Source organism: Colobus angolensis, unplaced genomic scaffold (assembly GCF_000951035.1).
Source record: "Colobus angolensis palliatus isolate OR3802 unplaced genomic scaffold, Cang.pa_1.0 Scaffold170, whole genome shotgun sequence".
Classification (NCBI taxonomy): Eukaryota; Metazoa; Chordata; class Mammalia; order Primates; family Cercopithecidae; genus Colobus; species Colobus angolensis.
The window spans coordinates 292,045-317,422 of record NW_012114822.1 but is presented as its reverse complement, the minus strand read 5'-3'; the positions used below and the strand labels follow the sequence as shown (position 1 = coordinate 317,422).

The following is a 25,378-nucleotide window of genomic DNA, read 5'->3' as shown; positions in this document are numbered from 1 at the left end:
CAAGATGCATTGTGAAAGGTCAAGCCATTGCAAAGTCCCAAGCAGAAGAGGGACAGGATCTGACTTAACTTTCTTTTTTGTTTTACTGAGATGGAGTCTCGCTCTGTCACCCAGGCTGGAGTGCAGTGGCACAATCTCGGCTCACTGCAAGCTCTGCCTCCTGGGTTCATGTGATTCTCCTGCCTCAGCCTCCCAAGTAGCTGGGACTACAGGCGCCCACCACCACACCCAGCTAATTTTTGGTATTTGTAGTAGAGACGAGGTTTCACGGTGTTAGCCAGGATGGTGTCAATCTCCTGACCTCGTGATCCACCTCCGCCTGCCTCAGCCTCCCAAAGTGCTGGGATTACAGGCATGAGCCACCGCGCCCAGCCCTGACTTAACTTTTAAAAGGATCTTTAGGCTTGCTGTGTTGTGAAAACAACTGGCATGGGGGTGGGTGTGGAAGTGGGAGGTGGGCAGGGAGAACAAGACCCGTTAAGAACCTGCTAGGTAGCGGGCGCAGTGGCTCACGCCTGTAATCCCAGCACTTTGGGAGGCACAGGCAGGCGGACCATGAGGTCAGGAGATAGAGACCACCCTGGCTAACACTTGGTGAAACCCTGTCTCTACTAAAAATACAAAAAATTAGCCGGGCATGGTGGCAGGCGCCTGTAGTCCCAGCTACTCAGTAGGCTGAGGCAGGAGAATGGTGTGAACCCAGGAGGCAGAGCTTGCAGTGAGCCGAGATGACGCCACTGCACTCCAGCCTGGGCGACAGAGCGAGACTTTCTCCCAAAAAAAAAAAAAGAAAGAAAAGAAAAAAAGAACCTGCTAGGGTAACCAGGCCAGAAGTGATGAAGGCTCAAAGAAGGTTTTGTCCGATTTTTTTTAAACATCCTGATTTTTTTTTGCTACCAACTGCAACTTTGGAAAGACAGATAAATCAACACATGATATTCATACTTGATTTATTGAGTATCTACTATATTTAAGACACTCTAATTATTACCTTATCTAGTTACAGAACTATCTTCTTAAACTTAACCCCATATGCAAACAGTGAACTGGAATTCTCTAAATATCCCATATACATTTTACCCCCAAAACCTAATCCTCCCTTACTCTCTAATCTGATTATCTCATTAATGTTATTTCCTGTCCTAGTTGTTACTAAAGATAATAAGAGAGGAGGTATATCTGAGACAGAGCTTCGCTCTGTCACCCAGGCTGGAGTGCAATGGCACAATGTCGGCTCACTGCCGAGAACTCTGCCTCCCGGGTTCAAGCAATTCTCCTGCCTCAGCCTCCCGAGTAGCTAGAATTACAGGTGTATGCCACCACACCCAGTTAATTTTTGTATTTATTTTAGGAGAGATGGGGTTTCACCATGTTGGCTGGGCTGGTCTCAAACTCCTGACCTCAAGTGATCCGCCCACCTCAACCTCCCCAACTGCTGGGATTACAAGCGTGAGCCACCACTCCCGGCCATAACTAGATTCTATATTACTTAAGTAATTATATACAACGACACATAATTTCATCTAAAGTTCAAGACAATTCTGAGAGAGAAACACCCTTATTTACCTCTACCATTTTACAGGTAATGAAACTAAGCTTAGAAAAATGAAGTAACTTGCCAAAAGTTATTATGCTGGTAAATAGTGGAGCTGAGACTCAAATGTGGGATTCTAACTCATCCACAGTCACTTAAGTCAGAAACCTGGGAATTATCTTAGACTCTTCTCTCAGCCCCACGCCAGATACCCTCTCTCATTCACTCTCATACCATCACTATCTTAGTTCAGAGCTTCCACATCTCTAAACTCAGTTACCACAATAGTCCTGCAGGTTATGTTGCTGTATCTTGTACAGCCCTCCCCTTCCATCCATTCTCCATGCTATCATCAGATACTCTCTTCAGTTCCAAACACAAGCTTTGTGCTCCAACCCAAGTATATGGTTAGGAACCCTACAGATTATGGAAACAGAGCCAAAAGTGTCAAGAGCTTTCTTCATCAGTATGCACGCATTAATTCCAGGACGAGCAACTTACCAAGCAATTTTTGGTAGCATCCCAACTTCAACATTCTCATTAACATTGGGAAGTATGAAAAACCTGGTGATTGCTCAATTTCTCCTTTTGTCTTTCTTCCCAACCCCAAAGGTGTAGACTTTAAGCATTTCAAGGACCTCATCAGACTTAGTCCCACCTTCCTATATTACTCCTTTCTTTTCTTATCCAATTAAAACTGCCATTCCTAAAAGGCCCAAATAGGTCTTGTTTCATAATGAGGTATCAGAAGATACATATTTTAAAAAGAGGATCTAATTAAGTAAGTAGGTCTCTATTCTGGCACTTCATAGGCATGGGGGACAGCGATGATGGTAATAATAATGGCTAACATTTATCAAGATCTCTGTAACCTGTGAGTCAGGTACTGTTTTACTTGCTTTACAAGTACTTAATTATCTGTTCCTTTAATAATCAAAACCACTCCATGAAGTGGGTATAATTATTATTATTATCACAATTTTTGGATAAGGAATTGAAGAGCTGGAGGAGTTAAGTAACATGTCCAAGGTCACCCAATCTAGTAAGCAGTGCCAGCGCTCCTAACCACCTCATACTAACAACTTCACTGTAATGGTAGACTCCAATAGAGATATATGAAGGAGATCACTGTGAGCTTCATATTTAAAATATTTCTTGGGAGTTTATTATATTCTGAGAATTATTCCTGCCACTAGGAATTTAATTGTAGATAATTTCACAAGAAAGGCATCAAATAATACATAAGTTAAAAGGAAAATAACACAATTTTACTCTGGAAAAAAAAAAAGGATAAGGTGTTGTAGAGTAATGTGGTACTTTAGACCGGAAGCCAAGGAGAGCCTCCCTAAGGGATAATATTGAAATGAGATCTAAATTATAAAATGAAGCAAACAAAGAAAAAACCTGATGGACCAGCACTGAGGCAATTATGATGAATGCAATACACCTCAGTGAGAGTTAGCTTGTTAGTTCCTAAAACAACAGAAAGGACAGGAGGCCACTGTGACTGACGCTAAGGGAGCAAGTGGAGAGTGGTCACACTTATATCAGAGACTCCGAAGTGTCAGCTATGCTGGCACACAGCCATAGGAAGAAAAAATCTGTATTTTATTCTAAACAGAATGAGAATCTGAAGGGTTTTAAGTAAGAGAATGAGGTGATCTACGTTTCTGAAAAAGCAATCCCACTCCTCCAACTCTGTGTGAAGAATGAACTACAGGTCAGGCACAGTGGCTCACACCAGTAATCTCAGCACTTTGGGAGGCCGAGGCGGGTGGGTAACTTGAGACCAGGAGTTCGAGACCAAGCCGGCCAACACAGCGAAACCTCATCTCTACTAAAATTACAAAAATTAACCAGGCATGGTGGTGGGCACCTATAATACCAGCAGGAGAATAGCTTGAACCCAAGAGGCCGAGGTTACAGTGGGCCAAGATTATGCCACTGTACTCCAGCCTGGATGACACAGCAAGACTCTGTCTCAAAAAAAAAAAAAAAAAAAAAAAGAACGGATTATAGAGTGATGAAAGTGGAAGACTGAAGAGGAATTAGGAGGCTGTTACTTCTAGAACCACGCCTGGCACACAGTCAGTAGTCAATGTGTTGAATAAATGAATGCTGCAATAGTCAAGGTAACAGAAGATGAGGGCTAAGACCTGGGTGGTAAAGTGCTACATGTAGAAACCATTCTGCCTCATTCAACATCTGTGAGTGTCACAAACCCAGTAGTCTTTTAAAAACCAGAGCCTCTTTTTCTGGCTGGAAACACGGAGGGTATAGAAGAGAAGAAGGTACTTCCTGCTGTGCCAGAAACCCTTAAGAAAAAGCAAAGGAATTTCAGAGCTGAAGGTCAAGCACCTAAGAAAGAAGTTTGCCCAAAACATGCTTTGAAAGGCAAGGAGGAACCTTATCTATGAAAAAGCAAAGCACTATCACAAGGAATATAGGCAGATGTACAGAACTGAAATTTGAACGGCAAGGATGGCAAGAAAAGCTGGCAACTTCTATGTACCTGCAGAACCCAAATTGGCCTTTGCCATCAGGATCAGAGGTATCAATGGTGTGAGCCCAGAGGTCCAAAAGGTGTTGCAGCTTCTTTGCCTTTGTCAAATCTTCAATGGAACATTTGTGAAGCTCAACAAGGCTTCAGTTAATACGCTGAGGATTGTAGAATCGTGTATTACATGTGGGAACCCAAATCTGAAGTCAGTAAAGGAACTAATAATCTACAAGCGTGATTATGGCAAAATCAATAAGCAAATTGCTTTAACAGATAATGCTTTGATTGCTCTATCTCTTGGTAAATATGGCATCATCTGCATGGAGGATCTGATTCATGAGATCTATACTATTGGCAAATGCTTAAAAGAAGCCAATAACTTCCTGTGGCCCTTCAAATTATCTTCTCCACGAGGCGGAATGAAGAAAACCTTGACTATCTACAATACAAACTGCTCCAAAGTGCTTGAAACATCTGAGCACACTTTCCAAAATAGGTAGTGTTCTGTTGCCCATCATGACACTCTCTCAGTAACTCTGAAATATACTCATTTAAGCAGCCCCCATTTACAAACATCCACCAACCGTACCTCTGCCATCCCCGCTACAGGAAAAAACACTTCGGACATGCCAAGGATTATGCCAAGTACTTTGCTATTTATTTGGAGATATTAGACTCATAGGGTATAGTAAGGAACAAATGAGAGACTTAGATGCAATCTATGGTAACAAAGGCAATATTCTTATAGAAAACATGTTTTTAGTACCTGGCATCTATGGGAAAACCTCTCTGATGGAAGAATTTAAGAGGAGGGTAGAAGGGAGCAAATTCCATTTCTTCCAGAGTTCCTAAACTATACCAAAGTCAAACTTATGCTACCGGTTAGTTTTGCTCGATGATCCTCTCTGCACTGACAGGTGAAAGAACATGCAGAATATGCATGGCTTATTATTCTGAAAAGTCCAAAATACTGTGCTTATTCCTACAGCAACTAGGAAGCTAAACAGAAACCCAGTGTTAACTCCACACAGACTTCCTCAGAGATGCCCTTTCTTTGCAGTTTTATCTTCTTTCTTATACCAAATCTTTAGTTCAGAATCCCTTTCACTTAAAAAAAAAAAAAATTATCATCTAGTTACATATGCAAGGCACTAAAGAAACAACAACAATAAAGTAAATATGGCCGGGCGCGGTGGCTCAAGCCTGTAATCCCAGCACTTTGGGAGGCGGAGACGGGCGGATCACGAGGTCAGGAGATCGAGACCATCCTGGCTAACACGGTGAAACCCCGTCTCTACTAAAAATACAAAAACTAGCCGGGCGAGGTGGCGGGCGCCTGTAGTCCCAGCTACTCGGGAGGCTGAGGCAGGAGAATGGCGTAAACCCAGGAGGCGGAGCTTGCAGTGAGCTGAGATCTGGCCACTGCACTCCAGCCTGGGCGACAGAGCGAGGCTCTGTCTCAAAAAAAAAAAAAAAGAAAAAGTAAGAGCGAGACTCCGCCTCAAAAAAAAAAGTAAATATGGAAAAATATTTGATTCTAAGAAGTCGTAACAGAATTTTCAGCACTTGACTGTAGTATGGGAAGTGTTCCCAAATAACTGTTTTAAGATTGCAAAATATAAAGATCAATTCAATATAATAACAGTTAAACCTTAACACAGCTTTTAATGTATATGGCAGACACTAATCTAGAAATAACCCATTTAATCTTCACAACAGCCATTCATTCAAGGGCCACTATTATCCCCACTTTACAGACAGCAAAAAGATACAGAGGCTAAGTAACCTGCCAGTGAAGTGGTAGGGACAGGACTTACTTGCCTTGCGTGTCTGTGTTCTTATACACTACTTACTGCTATTCTTCAAATGGGGGAAAAAAAAAAATTCACTATCACCCAGAAGGCGGTCATATGATGATGAATTTTGACTTTGCTTTTTATTTCTAATCCTTCGTCATAAAAGAAACACTTCCTTTGCAGTTTCATATTCTTGTACTAAAGCATAGCTTAGGAACATTTTCATTTAAAAAAAGAAAAAAATACTCCCAGTATCATCTAGTAGTTATAAGAGATATGGAAGGCATTAAACTACATTATTCCTATAATCCTTACAAGAGAAATTCGGGTTCAGAGAAGAGCCTCTGAAAATGATAAACAACAGTAAAGTATTAATTCAGAAAAGTTCAAGTTTCATCTTAATCTTTATCTCATTGAGGGACATATTTTAAAAGTAAAAACACTGACAAAGTGAGAGATAACGTAACTTGTACTCAGCATAAGGCTGTAGTTTGTAAAAAGCAAGGTTTCTTAAAACCTTGTGAGTCTCTTTTTCCTATATAGTAGATGTTTCAAGAAATGAAGCTATTGCCTTTGTAAGAAACTGTTATGATCAAAAGAAATTAAAGAAAACTTACCAGACATAGTTTGCGTTGGAAATAATTTGAAGTGCCAAACTTTAAACCATTTCATAATTTTAAAATTTTGTTTTCGTAGATATTACATTACGAAGAAAACTTTTCCAGAAATATTTTAATCAAAGTCCTATTTAAAGAAACTTTTGATTAGACATTATTAAATTGTGTGTTGTTTTAAAACAGTAATAAGAATCTGTCCTGAGCTATTAGAAAGAAATGTATAGCATGTTATTTTAATAGGCCTAAATGAGGAAGGATCAATATTATTTTAATTTTTAAAGGTCTGTTTATGAAATGCAATCATCCTTCATTAAAAATGCAAGCTGTGCTTCAGCAAGAGGTTAGCGTAAATGATTCATAGAGAGATCACTCTCCAGTATAATCTTCCCCTCCTGGGAGTTTCCTTCGGATGTTTCATCAAACCACCCAAGCTATTATTAAAAATGCTTCCCTGAGATAAAAGGAGGGAATAAGCAATATAAACACACTTCTCCATTCTCATTCAGCAATGACTCTTCCATTTGAGTGATCCATACCTTTTTCAGTCATAGGTAAAATTAATTTTTTATATTCCACACATTTTTGCAGTCATTTCTTTTCACAAGCATTTTAAGTTAATGTTATTTTACAGTATTCAAAATAAGAAATTCAGATTTTTAAGGGAGGTTTTTATTCACTTACCTATTTTGATATTTCAGTGTGAGTGTTGTCTTTCATTGAAATTAAAAGAAGTTTGCCTTCTATTTGATAGATTTTAAAAGATTTTAAAATGTCAACTCATCAAAGTCAAGACACTCCAAATTTAAATTCAATTCTCTTCTATTTAAAAATGCTAATGAAAATGGCTGTTTCAATGCAGCAGCATCTGGCTCATTATAACACTCAGTTTTAACTAATAAATCCTTAATTATTAAATTCGGTGTTCAATTTCTTTCAAATAAATAAGCCAAACACATACTGCTACAATTATAAATACCTGGGCTAAATTACTTATACCATGAAAAAACATACCTCTTGATTCTCTGGCTGTGAAATAAGACCCAAAGTAGGTAAGGGACACACATTTGAAAGACTCGGCATTAAAAACTTGGGCTCCACTGTGTGTAGGTCCCATATTCAAAAGCTGGCAAATCTTTAACTCTACTGGGTCCTCATGCATAATGCACAGGACAATTTGTCTGTTTGTGCAAATGGGCCAGTTTTTTTCCATGCTTTTTCAGAATAAATGTGTCAAAACTGAAGATAATCATATATCCCTAATTGTGGCTTTACAAAGCAGACCCTACCTTCACCCAACTTGATGTTTTTATTAAGGAGTTACTGAATATATTTAATCAAGGTATCATTGCACATCATGATGTCTCGTAAAGGTTGAAATCCCTGAGAGAGTATGTTTGGTTTTAAGCCCTAATATGTGTTCGGGAGTGCTTCATTTTTCTCTTCCACTCCCAATTCCTTTTTTTTTTTCTCTCCTTTTTTAATCAGCAACATCGACAGTACTGAGTGAATATTTTACAATGGAGTTGCGGAGTATGTGTGTTCAATCGTTTCAGCTTCCCAGAAGATTCATTACAGTTACATTAGAAAGTCAAATCAGGCAATTCTGCAGTCTGGTGAAAGCCAGCATATGAAAGAAGGTTAATACAAAAGAATTGCATTTTAGAGGACATTTAGGACTTTAAAAAGCAACATTATGATAAAATTTTCAAGATATTTGTTCTTGCCTTAGCACATGCTTTCCAGGTCTAATTTCAGAGCTGTCTAAATGCTTTTCTAGGAAAGAATGAGGGTGCATGGGAGGAAATTGTTTGATCTACAAGGTCTGCCATCTTAATGATCCTCACGCTAAGAACACTGCAGATGTATGTTTTGCCCTCACTCATGGGGAAATAATCTATGGTTCTCCAATTATGCTGATGAAGTAGAAGTCAAGTAAAAGTGAAGGTGCGTTCATTTAAAACATAAAGGTTTTGGTGTTTGTTAACATCTGTCTGATTATAAATAAAACTAACTGCTGAGATTTTCAGCTCTTAATATGTATTTATATAACAAAAATCAATAAGTTAATTGTTTTCCATGATTAGCAGCAGGTATAGAAAAATCTTCAGATTGGTACATGTTTAACTGGCACTTGTGCATAGTACAATAATTCCCCTCTCTCTAGAATTCAAGTCTCAATAAATCCCTAACTAATCTTATGTATTTGATTTATTTCCACTGGTTTACAGGTAAGCAAATAAGAATAGACTATGTACTGAAAGGCAAGCCTCGTCATTCAGTACAATTTTCAGAATACAAATTCCACTTCAATACAAAGGCTCACCTGTGCATGAGCAATTCCAAAGCTTAAATATCATGGCAAGAGGGAAACAGCAGCTAGCAGGGGTAACAGACATGAAAGGCAGCTGGCTGTCTTCAGTGCTACCTTTGGCAGCAGTACAGATGGACTTTGTAGGCCACTGGCTATGCTTAATTTAATATGAAGCTAAATACAGTCAAAACATCTGGTATACCACTGATGGTTATCATGATAAATTAAATCAGACATCACACACAAACCCATTCAATATTCTATTTATATCCCTTTTACCTAAACCACAACATTTACTTTTGTTTTTCATTTCCTCTTAGCAGTCCTCTACTTTAGAAAAGGAAGGTTTTGTAGATCTGTTGTTTATACAAGTTGGGGGGCCTTCTTTAATAAAAAGACTACAAAATTTGTATACAAAATGTCAAGGGGGCCATTCAAGTGAGGGTCTCTTTGGTTTAAGCTTCATGGACAATCTGCCTCTGGGGAGGGTGAAAGGCAGTGTAAAAACTAAATAGTACACCAAGTGGCACATGGAATTGGGACAAAGAATACAAACATTTTAAAAGCAGATGATTTAACTGACAACCTACAGAAGAGCAAATAAGACTTTCTAGGCAAGCACATCAGCAAAAACAAACTGTATTGTCAGAATCTGTTTATAACATCTATTTCTAAAATGCAAAACCCCAAATTGGGCCAGGTGCAGTGGCCCACACCTATAACCTATAAATCCAGCACTTTGGGAGGCCAAAGCAGGAGAATCACTTGAGCCCAGGAGTTTGAGACCAGCCTGGGCAATATAGTGAGACTCGTCTCTACAAAAAATAAAAATTTAGTTAAATTGAAATTTTAAAACCCCAAATCTACAGCATGCTACCACAACAAAAGGGCTATTATAAAGGAAAAAAGTCAATTAAAGAACCAAATTATCAGTCAAGTGTGGTGGCTATAGCTGTAATCCCAGCACTTTGAGAGGCCAATGCAGGAGGATTGTTTGAGCCTAGAAGTTTAAGACCAGCCTGGGCAACATAGCAAGACCTCATCTCCACTAAAGATTTTTAAAAATTTAAAAATAAAGTAAAAAATAATCAAATTATCAATTTTATAACAACTATAGGTCAAGAAACAAGTATAGTTTTTACAAGCAACGAATTCATAAAACAGAATTAGATCATGGTTAACAATTTGTTATTTTTAAAAAGTCAGAGCACCACTTATAACTAAAGTGACTACTGCCTCAACTGCAATATTCAAATTATTGCATTTTTTATTACATTGCTTTGAAGGATATTCAGTGAAAATAATTTTTAATTCTAGTGCTATATAATATCAGCATCACCTATACTCTTTTCAACAAAAAGGACCTAAAAGCCCTGACTCTGCATCTGAAGAAGGGAGGAGAGCATGCCATATAATAAATTCAGTACAATCAAAATGAGAACCATATTTCTGTTTAACTTTATTCATCTTGGCTCAAGAGCTATAAAAAAAGTTATTAAAATTAATGCATCAAACTATAATTCTGTCCTTTTTATTACTGGTAATATTCTTTCTAAAGTATTAGTCTGCTTAGATGTACTAGTATATCTTTTTGAAAGTCTTCTTTGAAGATAAGGATCACTTTAACTTTAGAAGAAAAACATGCAATTATATTAATTTGGCACTGAATCTTGTTAGTTTCAGTGGGTTTGAAACTTTGAAAATGATTTATTCATTAGAAAGTCACTTACTTGGCCGGGCATGGCGGCTCACGCCTGTAATCCAGCACTTTGGGAGGCTGAGGTGGGTGGATCCCCTGACGTCAGGAGTTCAACACCAGCCTGACCAACATGGTGAAACCCTGTCTCTACTAAATACAAAAAATTAGCCAGGCATGGTAATGCATGCCTGTAATCCCAGCTACCTGGGAGGCTGAGGCAGGAGAATCGCTTGAACCCATGAGGTGGAAGTTGCAGTGAGCCAAGATTGTGCCATTGCACTCCAACCTGGGCAACGAGAGCAAAACTCCTTCTCAAAAAAAAAAAAAAAACAGCCGGGTGCGGTGGCTCAAGCCTGTAATCCCAGCTCTTTGGGAGGCCAAGACGGGCGGATCACGAGGTCAGGAGATCGAGACCATCCTGGGTAACACGGTGAAACCCCGTCTCTACTGGAAAAATACAAAAAACTAGCCGGGTGAGGTGGTGGGCGCCTATAGTCCCAGCTACTCAGGAGGCTGAGGCAGGAGAATGGCGTAAACCCGGGAGGCGGAGCTTGCAGTGAGCCGAGATCCAGCCACTGCACTCCAGCCTGGGCGGCAGAGCAAGACTCCATCTCAAAAAAAAAAAAAAAAAAAGAAGCCAGTTACTGCTTCTGATGGCACTAATAACGATGGAAGATAATGAAGCTACTTGTCATTCAACACAAAACACACAAAGAAAGTGCTGGCAAATGTCACAAAGTAAACATTTTCCTATTTCTGTTAAATAAAATTCATTCCTAATAACCACTGTCCTGTATGAACTTTCCCTAGCAACTTATTGCTCCATTTCTCTTTCACTAAATAATCAATTTTTTCTAAAGTTAACACAAAAGAAATGCGCTGGAAATCCTCATTCTCTAGTCACGACTAAATGAATGAACCACATGGGCTATCAAAATCAAATTCTCTATTGCATCACTAATGTAATACTAAACGGGATGCTCCATCAAAAGAAACCTAGAATTTACATCATTTCCCATAATCTTATCAGAGGAACAAATGTTAAGACAATGGGAAGAAAATCGAGATAAGCTCACCGTTGTTGCTGGTTTGTGTATTCCTGTTTTTCTCAACTCCTCCCATAGCTGACAGAACACTGTAGTTGGGTTAAGAGAGCTGATATAAACTACTTCACTAAAATTTTGCATTTGAACGTCAGCCTTTTTTCATTCTAGTCAGCCTTTTTTCACTCTAAAGTATTGATTCAACCAAAAAGTCAAACATTCAAAGTCTGTTCACCAAAAACACTCATCATAAAGATGTTTATTTACTATCCATATAAGGACACAAAATGGTATTCCTAACAGCCAATACACAGAATCAACCTAAGTGTCCATTAACAGATGAATGGATAAAGTCATATATATATATATATACACACACACACACACACACATATATGCAATAGAATACTATGTGGTCTAAGAAAATCCTGTTACTTGTAACAATATGGATGAACTTGGAGGACACTATGTTAAGCGAAACAAGTCAAGACGTAGAAAGACAGATACTGAGGCCGGGCGCGGTGGCTCAAGCCTGTAATCCCAGCACTTTGGGAGGCAGAGACGGGCGGATCACGAGGTCAGGAGATCGAGACCATCCTGGCTAACACGGTGAAACCCCGTCTCTACTAAAAAATATAAAAAATTAGCTGGGCGAGGTGGTGAGCGCCTGTAGTCCCAGCTACTCAGGAGGCAAATTAGCTGGGCAAGGTGGCAGGCGCCTGTAGTCCCAGCTACTGGGGAGGCTGAGGCAGGAGAATGGCGTAAACCCGGGAGGTGGAGCTTGCAGTGAGCTGAGATCCGGCCACTGCACTCCAGCCCGGGCGACAGAGCGAGACTCTGTCTCAAAAAAAAAAAGACAGATACTGTATTATCCCACTTATACGTAGAACCCTAAAACGTTAAACTCAATTTTTTTTTTTTTTTTTAAGAAAGAATCTCGCTCTGTCACCCAGGCTGGAGTGCAGTGGCGTGATCTCAGCTCACTGCAACCTCCACCTCCCAGGTTCAAGCAATTCTCCTGCCTCAGCCTCTCGAGTAGCTGGGATTACAAGCCTGCACCACCATGCCCGGCTAATTTTAGTATTTTTTAGTAGAGGTGTTTCACCATGTTTAGTAGAGTGTTTCACTATGTTGGCCAGGCTGGTCTTGATCTCCTGACCTCCTGATCCACCCGCCTCAGCCACCCAAAGTGCTGGGAATACAAGCGTGAGCCACCACGCCCGGCCCTCAATCTTTTTTTCAAAAGAGACAGGGTTTCACTCTCTTGCCCAAGCTGGAGTGCAGTGGCACAATCATAGCTCACTGTAACCTCAAATTCCTGGGCACAAGAAATCCTCCTGCCTGAGCCTCCTAAGTAGATGGGACTACAGGTGTGCGCCACCACATCTGGCTAACTTTTTGTTTCTATTTTTTGCAGTGACGAGGTCTCGCCAAGCTGGTCTCGAATTCCTGGGATCAAGGGATCCTCCTGCCTCATCAACATTTTTTTTTGAAGCTGAAGTAGAAGCAAAGAGTAGAATGGTGGTTACCAAGGGCTGAGAGGAGGACTGGGGAAATGTGAGTCAAAGGACACAAAATTTCAGGAAGGAGGAATAAGTTCAAGAGATCAACTGTATAATATAGTGACTATAATTAATAATAATGTATTCTATTCTTGAAAATTGCAAAGAAGAATAGATTTTAAGTGTCCTCGTCACAAAAAAAAAAAGTGAAGTAATTATACTATTTTTAGCCATTCCACAATGTATACATATTTGAAAACATCATGGTATACACAATAAATGTGTAGAATTTTTGTCAATGGGATTATTCTCTCACCTCAACATTGAGATTCTAACTAAAATGATATTTCCCAACTATTCAGATGCTGAAGCTAGAGGCTTGCTTAAGCCCAGGAGTTGGAGACCAGCCTGGGCAACATAGGGAGACTCCATCTCGAAAAATAAATAAAAATAAAAAGATACTGTGATTGTTAAAGAAAGGAAAGAGGTATTAAGTCACTGAAAGGTTATATTTTTCCTTTAGAAAAATGAAAAATTCCTACTTTACTGTCAACTATTACCTCTTCTGACACATTAACTGTAGAATCCTTTTATATGAGAAAATTACTAAATCGGACACCACATCTCAGAATTTGCTAGATGTCACTTGGAAAAGAGCATCATTCTTTCAAAGGGCAAGGATGAAGAATCAGAAAGAAAAAGGCCAGAAGCACGCAAGTGAAACAAGTCAGTGCACCTGAGGCCTTTGTTGGTCCAATCAAACTATAAGTCAAACTACAGGTATTTCAAAAAGGGGAATAAAAGACATCTGCAGTTACTTTAGAAGAGGGTTAAATTCTCCTAAGTAGACGCTTCCCAAAAGAAAAAACAGAACAGAAACTGCAAAATTCTTTCCTCTACCCTTTGGAGAATATGGTTTAGCACAGTTTTTAAAAAATCAAAATCTCAAGAGATATGGGTGCCAATCCCATCCCAGTAACTAAGCGGTTCTGCTGATGGCAGGTTGTGTGCAACTGTACACCCACTACACTCAACTGCAAAACAGCCATAAAGAACTTAGAACACTATACAAGTTCAATAGACATGAAGAAAAACACTACAAAATTCAAATGTGAGGGACAATCTTCCTGCTGATACACCTGTAACTCTAAATTCTCTCTCTCTCTCTCTCTCTCTCTCTCTCTATATATATATATACACACACACACACACACACACACACAGAGTATGTCTTGATGATCAGAGCGATTACATTGTATAAATCTAATTAAGGTCAGTTTCCTATGAAAAGGGAGATTTATCTGAGAAATAATTCAAAATAAATTCTCCCCAAGTAAGTAGACCTAGGCCTGTAATTAGTTTTGTTTTTGCTTTGTTTTTTGAGATGGAGTTTCACTGTTGTTGCCCAGGCTGGAGAGAAGTTGCATAATCTCTGCTCACTGCAACCTCTGCCACCCAGGTTCAAGCAATTCTCCTGCCTCAGCCTCCTGAGTAGCTGGGATTACAGGTGCCTGCCACCGCATCCAGCTAATTTTTTGTATTTTTAGTAGAGACAGGGTTTCATCATGTTGGCCAGGCTGGTCTTGAACTCCTGACCTCAGGTGATCCGCCCACCTTGGCCTCCCAAAGTGCAGGGATTAGAGGCGTGAGTCACTGCGCCCAGCTCCTAGGCCTGCAATAGTTAAGACAATCATTTATACATCATTTATAACAATCACCACAGTCCAGAAAAGTCAGCCTTAGATGCCAAACAAAATCCGAGATGAATGAAAAGAGTCCTGGGTCAGTAGCACAGCTTTGTTGCAAGTATCTGGAGGGACCTGATAGAGGTGTGAGAGACACAGTTCCCTGGTGTGAAGGATGAGAGGTCACGGGGAGGGTAGCAGGAAGCCCAAGAACAGGTAACTGAATTTGGACAGGCTTTTGATATTTTAAGCCCATTTCTATGGATTTGTTTTGTTTTGAAGATAGGGTCTTGCTCTGTCACCCAGGATGGTTTCTTAATATATTCACTAAAATTATTCCCTTGGAATACTAATATTAATACTAAGTTAAATTCTTTGAAAATCCAGCCAGTGTCAGTTATGCTAAACGTAAACAAAACACTTTGTACAATTTTATATTTAAAAAGAGAAGTTCCACACTCTAGGATTAGAAGCAGTGGAGCCAGCACGACTCTCAGAGCAACATTAGCTACCATTTATGAGCACTTCTTATGTTGCATGTGCCAGGCTAAATTATTTTCATACATTATCCCACTAATGTATAAACAACCCTATTAGTTAGCTATTATCAGCTCCGTTATATAGACGAGGAAATGGAGGCACAAAGACGTTCCATAACTCTAATAGGGTTCTAGGACACAGAGGTGTCAGAATAAGGATTCAAACCCAATCCTTCTGTTCTCAAGCTCAGACTCGGAACCATTACGCTTTACTGTCTTACCAAAATGAGAATCAAAATGAAAGAACCCCAAAGAGAAATAAAAACTCAAAGGAAGAATCTGAGTTCTTTAAACAACACCAGAGCACTCCTGTTCTAAAACTGAAGGATTTTCAGGTTTTGCAATGTGACAAACTTGGAAAAGACACATCTGACACTAAATCCTTTGGCAATTTTATTCCACCTCGGGGCTTCAACTACCCCATTCTCAGTATCTCCATCTTAACCTTGACGACTTCTCAGATATTAAATATTTCCATCTGCCTAATGACAAAAACCACTCAGCTCAATGAAAAGCCGTATTTATTAGCATCTTCTTTCTCCAATCAGTTTGTCCTCCTGTGTTCCCAATTTTTTAATGGCGCAGATAGGTAATGCAAATTACCTACGCTTCACACCTCCCCCACATGTAAGACTATATGCCTTGTTCTAACAATTGCCAAATCCAACTAATTCTACCTCTACAACGTCTCACATCTGTCACACTTTTCATTTCTCCTACAGTTAGAAAGGTTAGATTCTCGGCCGGGCACGGTGGCTCACGCCTGTAATCCCAGCACTTTGGGAGGTCAAGGCAGGCAGATCACCTGAGGTCAGGAGTTCCAGACCAGCCTGACCAACATGGAGAAACCCCATCTCTACTAAAAATACAAAAAAGTAGTCGGGCATGGTGGTGCATGCCTGTAATCCTAGCTACTCGGGAGGCTGAGGCAGAAGACTCGCTTAAACCCAAGAGGCAGAGGTTGTAGTGAGCCAAGATCGCGCCATTGCACTCCACACTGGGCAACAAGAGCGAAACTCCGTCTCAAAAAAAACTAAAAAAGAAAAAGAAAAAAGAAAGGTTAGATTCTCATTATTTTCCACCCAGTCTTCACTCTCCTCCTTTCATCACATACTAGAAATAGCTTTCCTAAAACACAACTCTATCATGTCACTCCTTTACTAGAACACCTTCAAAAAGGCTCATTCCCCACCAATCCACCCTTCAAGATTCAGATCAAACCTCTCCTTCTCTAGGCAACCTTGTGTAATCTCCTTCCCCTAAGGAGAGGTCACTGCTTCCTCCTCTGAACTTCAGCAGTACCTCACTTGACCCTTACCAATTTCAGCCTCATATCACAAGTACCTGTACTAACATACAAGCATCATCACCCTACTGGAAGACAAGCGCCTTAGAAGAAGGTTCAATTCTAATTGAACTGTGAGTCTCCCACAAATTCTGGTGAAAATATACTTGCACACAGTAGGTACTTAAATATTTGACAAATGAATGAAAAAATCATAAATCAGCTTTCTCAGATATAACATAACCTTTTTAGCACAAGAACTTGTGTCCATTTACTTAATTTTTAAAAAGCATACAAACTGTGAAGACTACTCATAATTTCCATGAAACCAGTACTTTTTGCTTCCTAGAATAGCCAGAGAAAGGTGCTTATTTTATTTGAAGACAAAAAACAGTAGAATCAGTTAGCTAGGTCAGGCACCATTTAACTCTACTATTCACTGAGGCCAAGAACACTTCCTAGGGCCTCAGCTTTGGTCCTTGTGGATGAAGCCTCAGGAGGGCTTTCCTCTGACAATGGACAATTCAAGGTGACCACCCTTTTTAAAACCTCCTCCTCATTTCCCCAATACTTCTTCTCCAAACATTGATGCTTCCACCATAAGGTCAGCTCCTCTTTTCCTTCCCCTTATGGCAAGGCTTATGGAGAAACTACGCCACATAAATGAAGACTAGGAGTTCAAAATGCCTGAATGACCTGGGACCATGGAAAATTAGTATTTTTGCCTTCTACAGTAAAGTCACACTCCTGAGCAAAGGAGCAAAAAAAATATTATCACAGTCCCTCAATCAGCAAAAATCTAGGCATGCAAGATGAAAAAAAGTTAAGGTCCAGTAAGCTTAAAAAAAGAAAACACTGACTCAGAAATTTCCTATCTGCAATATATAGCAGGTTTAGAGGACAAAAATGAAAACAGAAGATTATTTCTAGACACCCTGATGGAGAAAGATAATATTTACCTCAGTAAAGTTACAACCATAGGAACAAATTCAGATTCTATTTGTTTTTGTACAGCTCAATAAAAATCATAGGATGTAATTCACTTCTCAGTTCAGAAATAAGACGTCCTAAAAAAAAGTAAGAGGTACTTCTTGAAAACTAAAAGAAAAAAAATCTATCCCGATAATCAAGAGTTTCCATGCAGTACTAAAAATGATGTCCAGCTGGGCGCAGTGGCTCACACCTGTAATCCCAGCACTTTGGGAGGCTGAGGCACGTGGATCATTTGAGGTCAGGAGTTTGAGACCAGCCTGACCAATATAATGAAAGCTCATCTCAACTAAAAATATTAAAAAATCAGCCAGACGTGGAGGCACGCGCCTCTAATCCCAGCTACTCAGGAGGCTGAGGCAGGAGAATCACCTGACCCTAGGGGGCAGAAGTTGCAGTGAGGCAAGATCACGCCACTGCACTCCAGCCTGGGTGACAGAGCTGGACTCTGTCTCCAAAAAAAAAGGCCGAGCACCATGGCTCTCGCCTGTGATCCCAGCACTTTGGGAGGATCATGAGGTCAGGAGATAGAGGCCATCCTGGCCAACATGGTGAAGCCCCGTCTCTACTAAAAATGCAAAAATTAGCCGGGTGTGGTGGTGCGCGCACCTGTAGTCCCAGCTACTTGGGAGACTGAGGCAGGAGAATCACTTGAACCTAGAAGGCAGAGGTTGCAGTAAGCTGAGATCACGCCACTGCACTCCAGCCTGGTGACAGATTAAGACTCCATTCAAGAAATGAAGGTGCTGGTTGACTGAGCGTATTTATTCTCACTCAAAAAGCTAACTCAAGGTCAAGAAGACCTCTGCCACCAGCTGCCCTGTACCAGTCCTAGGAGGCTATTTCTCAGAGCCCCATGCTTCTTATCAAGATGGTTCCCATGCTGTCTTCCCTTTAGTCTTCACTACCTCCTCCAAGTCAAAGAACATCCCCAGGGCAAGTTGCAGCAGCTCCTTATGCACTCAGCCCTGGCCTCAGAGTACACACGGGTTTCGCCTCATCTGTGACTCTTGGGGTAAGCATACTATACAGAGAGCAACTGCAATGCATCGCTTTCTATAGGATCCTACCCAGGTGCCTTAGTGCCATCTGGAAAATGCGAGGAAACAAGGAACGCACAAAAATCACGAAATACTGCTTCAGGTACAATTAACTCCAAGACAGAATATTTTCTTTTTAAGGTAAATGTTAAAAAAAAAAAAAAGCTACAGTCATCTATGTATTCAGTCATCCAGTCAATCACATGTCAAGTACAATCTCCGTTAACTATGCTTAGTGTGGTCAGAAAGGAAGTATAGATAAACAATCACAACAATAGAGTGGGTTGAATGCTAATAGCCGGGGTTCAAGGAAGGCTCCCTGAAGAAAATTACATGTAAACTGAAGCAAGCAAGCAAGCAAGAGTTGACCAGACTAAGAAGAAGAGAAGAATGTACACCACACAGGCATTACTCAGGGAAGTAATTCACCCAGATTTCTATTTCTAAAAGATCAAAGGCTCCAAAGAAGCAAAGGGCCAATAGGCACAAGACAGAGGCTCAACCTCATTAGGGAAATGCAAATCAAAATGTAAGATACCACTTCATGCCCATCAGAATGGCTATAATCCAAAACCCAGATAATAAGTATTAGTGATGATGTGGAAAAACTGCAAGGTTCATACATTGCTAGTAAAATTGTAACATGGTATAGCCACTTTGGATAACAGTTTGTCAGTTTCTCAAAATGTTCAACAGAGGTTTCATAAGCCCCAAAAAGTTCACTCTTAAGCTTCGGAAGTCACCCCAAGAGAAATGCAAACACACATCCTCACAGAAGTTTGTACATGAATGCTCACAGTATCATTTTTTAATAGCCAAAAAGTAGAACTAATCAAAGTGTCCATCAACTAGTGAATAAATAAAATGTGGTATAGCCACACAATGGACTATTATTTGACATTTATTGGGAATGAAGTACAGATGTTCTGCTACCACATGGGTGAACCTTGAAAACATTATACTAAGTCAAAGCAGCCAGTTACAAAAGACTACATGATTCAATTAACGTGAAATGTCCAGAATAGGCAAATCCATAAAGACAGAAAGAAGATTAAGGGCTGCTGAGGGCTGGGGGATGAGTAGAGGAGGAAATGAGTAACTGCTCATGGATACAGGATTTCTTCGGGGCATAATTAAATGTTCTGAAATTGCAGTGATGATTGCAGATCTCTGTGAACACAAAAAACAATTGAACTGTACACTTTAAGTAGGTAAATTGAATGATATGTGAATTGTATCTCAATAAAGCAGTTATAAAACCAAACAAAAAGTCAGACGTGTAACCTCAGCACTTTGGGAGGCTGAGGTGGGTGGATCACCTGAGGTCAGGAGTTCAAAATCAGCCTGGTCAACATGGTGAAACCCCGTCTCTACTAAAAATACAAAAATTAGCAGGGCATGGTGGCACACGCCTGTAATCCCAGCTACTAGGGAGGCTGAGGCAAGAGAATCGCTTGAACCAGGGAGTTGGAGGTTGCAGTGAATCAAGATCACACCACTGCACTCCAGCCTGGTGACAGAGCGAGACTCCATCTCAAAAAAAGAAAAAAAAATTAGCCGGGCATGCTGGCACATGCCTGTAATCCCAGCTACCTGGGAGGCTGAGGCAGGAGAATCACTTGAACCTGGGAGGCGGAGGATGAAGTAAGCTGAGATTGCAACATTGCAGTCCTACCCGGGCAAGAGTGAAACTCCATCTCAAAACAACAACAACAAAACGAAAAAACAAACAAAAGATCAAAAGGACTACAGTAGTAAAGAACAAAATTAGAAGGGCAGAGGATTTGAACATGCCAACTGGTTTGGAATCTATAAAGTAATTCAAGCAAGAGACAGTGACCAGGTGCAGTGGCTCACGCCTATAATCCCAGCATTTGGGAGGCCGAGGCTGGCAGACAACTTGAGGTCAGGAGTTCAAGACCAGCCTGGCCAACATGGTGAAACCCCGTCTCTACTAAAAATACAAAAAATTAGTTGGGCATGGTGGCACGCACCTATAGTCCAAGTTACTCAGGAGGCTGATGTGGGAGAATTACTTGAACCCAGGAGGCGGAGGTTGCAGTCAGCCAAGATCACACCACTGCCCTCCAGCCTAGGTGACAGAGCAAGACTCCATCGCAAAAAAAAAAAAAAGAGAGAGAGAGAGAGAGACAGTGGCCTGAACTAGCGTAATGGATTAGGAAGTGATAAGAGATACAGGAAAAAGAAACAATACTTGATTCTATATAGTGAGGAGAAGAGAAGGAATCAACAAAGCCCAGGGTTACTTACTTAGAAAACTGAGTAGCATCTATCAAAACAGGAAAACACAGAAAGACATGTTTGGGAACAGGGAAATTCACTGTATTGTGAAATTTAATTATATTTACAAAAGTTGTATAAGGACTTAAGGTTTTAAGAGGTTGGAAGCTTTCCTGGGCATTTGTTTATCTAATTGTAAAATGCAATTTAATGTTAGTTATGTTTGTAAGTAGAACTGGATATTTAATCAGAATTAATTTGAATTAATCAACATGTTTCAAAAGCTGTATTTTTCGTTTACTTTTATATAAAATGTACTGAATTAATGAATAGACTAATATGATTTACAAACTGAATTCAAGGCTTAAGGAAAACTGGACTTTAAACTTTTTAACTTCAATAAATTGACTATTCATTTTCTACACCAGAAACTGTAAGTAGTTGGGAATCACTGGCATGTAGCATTACTGGTTGAAAACTCAGAGGTTCTAATTTGATGGCTTCTATTTTCTCTGTGAAATAGGAAATGAGGTCATCAATTCAGGAAATAGAACGGAAGGATGGGTGGTATAAGAAAGTAGACCAGGAATCCAAGGTTTAATAAATAAGTGAAATAAAAGCAATGGAGTCCAGGCACAGTGGCTCATGCCTGTAATTCCAACACTTCAGCAGTCCGGGACAGGAGAATCGCTTGAGCCAGAGTTTGAGACCAGCCTGGGCAACATGGTGAGATCTCAGCTCTACCAAAAGCAAGTCAAAATTAGCTGGGTGATGTGGTACACATCTGTATTAGTCCCAGCTACCTGGGAGGCCAAGGCAGGAGGATCACTTGAACCAGCAGGTCGAGGCTGTAGTAAATCAAGATTGCACCACTGCACTCCAACCTGGGCTGCACATGCACAGTGAGGCCTTGTCTCAAAAAAAAAGAAAAAAAAAATGCTGCTTATCAAAAAGGATGGGATTCCTAAATAAAAGCTTTCTTTATTTAAAAAAAAATTAAAAATAGCCTATAATCCCAGCCTGGGTGACAGCGAGACTTTGTCTCCAAATATAATATAATAATAAAATAAAATAAAAATGAATAAATAAAAGTGATGGAGAAAAGACAAGGTATGTGGTGGAGGCATACAGAAGGACCACTTGAAATAGCCACAAGCCATTTGGAATACAAAGGCCATGACTTCATGAGGCATCTATTGGCTGAATGATGTCTTTTTCTTTAGAATTACTTAGTAGCATAATGACTTTCTTCCAAATAATGTAAAAAGAATGTGTTTCTGGAATCTTGATTTTCAGCTATACCTTAAAGATAGAAATAACTAAGAGGAAATTTGATTATGTATGTACTTACACAGGAATACTTTCCACTCTAATTCTAACCATGGAAAAACATTCTTTCCAGGAAAAGTTGTATAAACCACAACATCCATTTCAGAAGACAATGAAAGTATCATTCATTCATTATACTTTAATATCATTTCTATGTCCTTTTTGTCTAATCCTTCAGTCAGAATTCTAGATGAGTATTGTCCAACAGAACTTTCGGGAATGATGGAAATATTTTCTACCTGTGCTGGCCAATACAGCAGCCACTGGTCAACGTGTAGCCACTGAACACTTGAAATGCAGCTAGTGTGACTGAAGAACTTAACTTTAAATTTTATTTAAGTTAATTTAAGTAGTCACATGAGGGTAGTGCCTACCATAAAGAACCAGACAGTAAACTTTTCTGTTAAAGAAAATGAAGAAATTTACAGGCCAGTTAGGTGTTCAAGAGTCCTGTTTACAACACAAAAGATGTGAATTCACTCACTTATGAATACATGTAACAACACTGACGCTTGTCCCTGAAGAGCCTTTGGTTCTATTCTCATAATACAAGAGCTCTAAAGTTTCAAAAGTGTGGGTGTGGACTAGGAGGACAAAGGAAATCCATTTCATGCCCCAAGTTCCAAGAGAAACTGTGTACTCAGAGAAGGAGTTGATCATCCTTAGGGGAAAACGTTCATCAGGCAACTTCTAGAGGCCAGCGGCTGGCACACGATGGCCCACAGGCCACATCTGGACTGCAACCTGTTTTTACAAATAAATTTTATAGAAACACAGACATACCTACTTGCTATAAAAGCATGTATCCATGCTTTGGGGCTATAAGGGTACAGTTGAGTAGTTGTGACCATCTGGCCCACATAGCCTAAAATATTTACTACCTCACATAGTAAATCATTGATTTGAGTAAATGTTTTTACCCAATGATTTGAGTAAAAGAAGTAAAAAACTTTGTTTTGGGGGGTAAACTGCTGCTGTATTTTATTTTTAGGAAAAAAGCAATTTCAAGGAAAACACAAAAAACAATCATATATGGAAGATTTAAAATACTGCACTTCCAATCCCAATCCACAGTATTCCATCAAAAAATCACTGACCCAATAAATGACTGTCCGGGTACAAAGTGATAGGCAGATGCCTAATTCAGAAGGACAACCTTAAGACACTGAATTCTGAACCATTTTTAAAGTTGTAAAACTCCAAACCACTTTAAAGGATGTAAAACACATCATTTTGGTTTGTTTGGAGACAGGGTCTCAATCGCTCACCCGGGGTAAGGTGCAGTGATACAGTCATGGCTCACTCCAGCTTCAACCTCCAAGGCTCAAGTGATCCTCCCACCTCGGCCTCCCAAGTACCTGGGACTACAGGTTCATGCTATCATGCCCAGCTAACTTTATTATTTCATTTTTGTAGAGATGGGGTCTCTGCCCAGGCTGGTCTCGAACTCCTGGACTCAAGTGATACTCCTGACTCAGCCTACCAAAATGCTGGGATTACAGACAAGTCACCACACCCAGGCCACACAATTTTTATTTTTATTTTTTTGAGACAAAGTCTCGTTCTGTTGCCCAGGCTAGAGTGCAGTGGCACAATCTCAGCTCACCACAACCTCCATCTCCCAGGTCCAACCGATTCTCAAGCCTCAGCCTCCCAAGTAGCTGGGATTCCAGGTGCATACCACAGCACCTGGCTAATTTTTTGTATTTTTAGTAGAGATGGGGTTTCACCATCTTGGCTAGACTGGTCTTGAACTCCTGACCTCAGGTAATCTGCCCACCTCAGCCTATCAAAGTGCTGAGATTACAGGCGTGAGCCACTGTGCCCAGCCAACATCATTAATTTTTAAGTACACTAATAATATTGGAAATTTTCTAAAACAAAGCTTGAAATAACTATCACCAAAAGTTCTGTAACACAAAGAGTCAATACCAGTGAACAGTGTTTTCACCTGTAATGGAGTAAACATTCTTATTTCAGAATATTATTGAAATAAGTAAGGTATTGTCATGACGTACAGTACCTGACACAGAATGGGTACTTATTTAAATTTTTTTTTTTTAAAGGATGACTGTAAGGGGTCATTCCCTGTGGATTATGGATAATTAGGGCCTTACTTTCTCAATAATGCAAACCTACATTTTCAATATTGTAGCATCACTGAATGTTTTGGGCAAAACTAGATTTAGAGAAAAAGTCACCTACTGATTGACAGCACAGTCTCGAGAAGCAGACTGCCTCAGTCTACTTATAGCCCTACTACGTACTACCTCTGTCTTCAATTTCCTCATCTGCGGAAATAACTACACTTAACACTCCATGAAGAACAAAGTAAGGGTACAGTGACATAGAACAACATTGTGGCAAACTGCAAGCACTCAATAAAATGCTATGGCTAATGTACTGCCCACAGGAATGTAAATTGGTACAATCTTTTTTAGAGGGTAATTTGGCAATTTCTACTAAAATCTAAAATATGCCTAACCTTTGACTCAGTAACTCTATTTTTAGGAATTCATCCTGTAAAAATATTTCCAGGTTTACAGAAAGATATTGACAAGGATGTTAACTGCAGCATCATTCATAATAGCAAATACCTGAATGCAATCTAAACATCTGTCAGTTGAAAACCGGCCAAATTATAACACTAACATGTTTTCTTATGGAATACCTGTAATTATTAAAAAATAGACTATGTGTGCACCTGTTTGGGGAAATGTTCATGACTTGCGGTTAAGATTAAAAAGCGAATCTCAGTACAGTATGTAGAGTAAAACCTTATTTCTATTAATTAAAAAAAGAGAAAATAACTACAGCAGTCAGATCCACTAAGGAGATGTAACAACCCACCTACTGGGGGGAAAAAATGTAATGAAAAAGAAAACGCATATAGCATAAATGTTTTTTAGAGAAAAAACATGAAACTCCTAACAGTTATCATTTTGGAGATTAGAACTATTAGAAACTTGGCCAGGCGTGATGGCTCACACCTAATTCCAGAACTTTGGGAGGCCAAGGCAGGTGGATCACTTGAGGTCAGGAGTTCGAGTCCAGCCTGGCCAATATCACGAAACCCCATCTCTACTAAAAAGACAAAAAATTAGCCGGATGTGATGACACACGCCTGAAGTCCCAGCTACTAGGGAGGCTGAAGCAGGAGAGTCGCTTGAACCCGGGAGGTGGAGGTTGCAGTGAGCTGAGATTGCGCCATTACACTCCAGCCTGGGTGATAGAGAGACACTTGTTTCAAAAAAAAAAAAATGTTAG

The 25,378-nt window shown here is 39.9% G+C and overlaps 1 protein-coding gene and 1 pseudogene across 1 annotated transcript in view; one reads left to right on the top strand and one right to left on the bottom strand.

The window, feature by feature from the left end:
- Positions 1-25,378, bottom strand: part of RERE (arginine-glutamic acid dipeptide (RE) repeats) — a 483,164-nt gene that overhangs the window by 415,406 nt on the left and 42,380 nt on the right. The gene's annotated exons all lie outside the window — the stretch shown is intronic.
- LOC105509171 lies at positions 2,349-4,635 on the top strand (annotated as a pseudogene).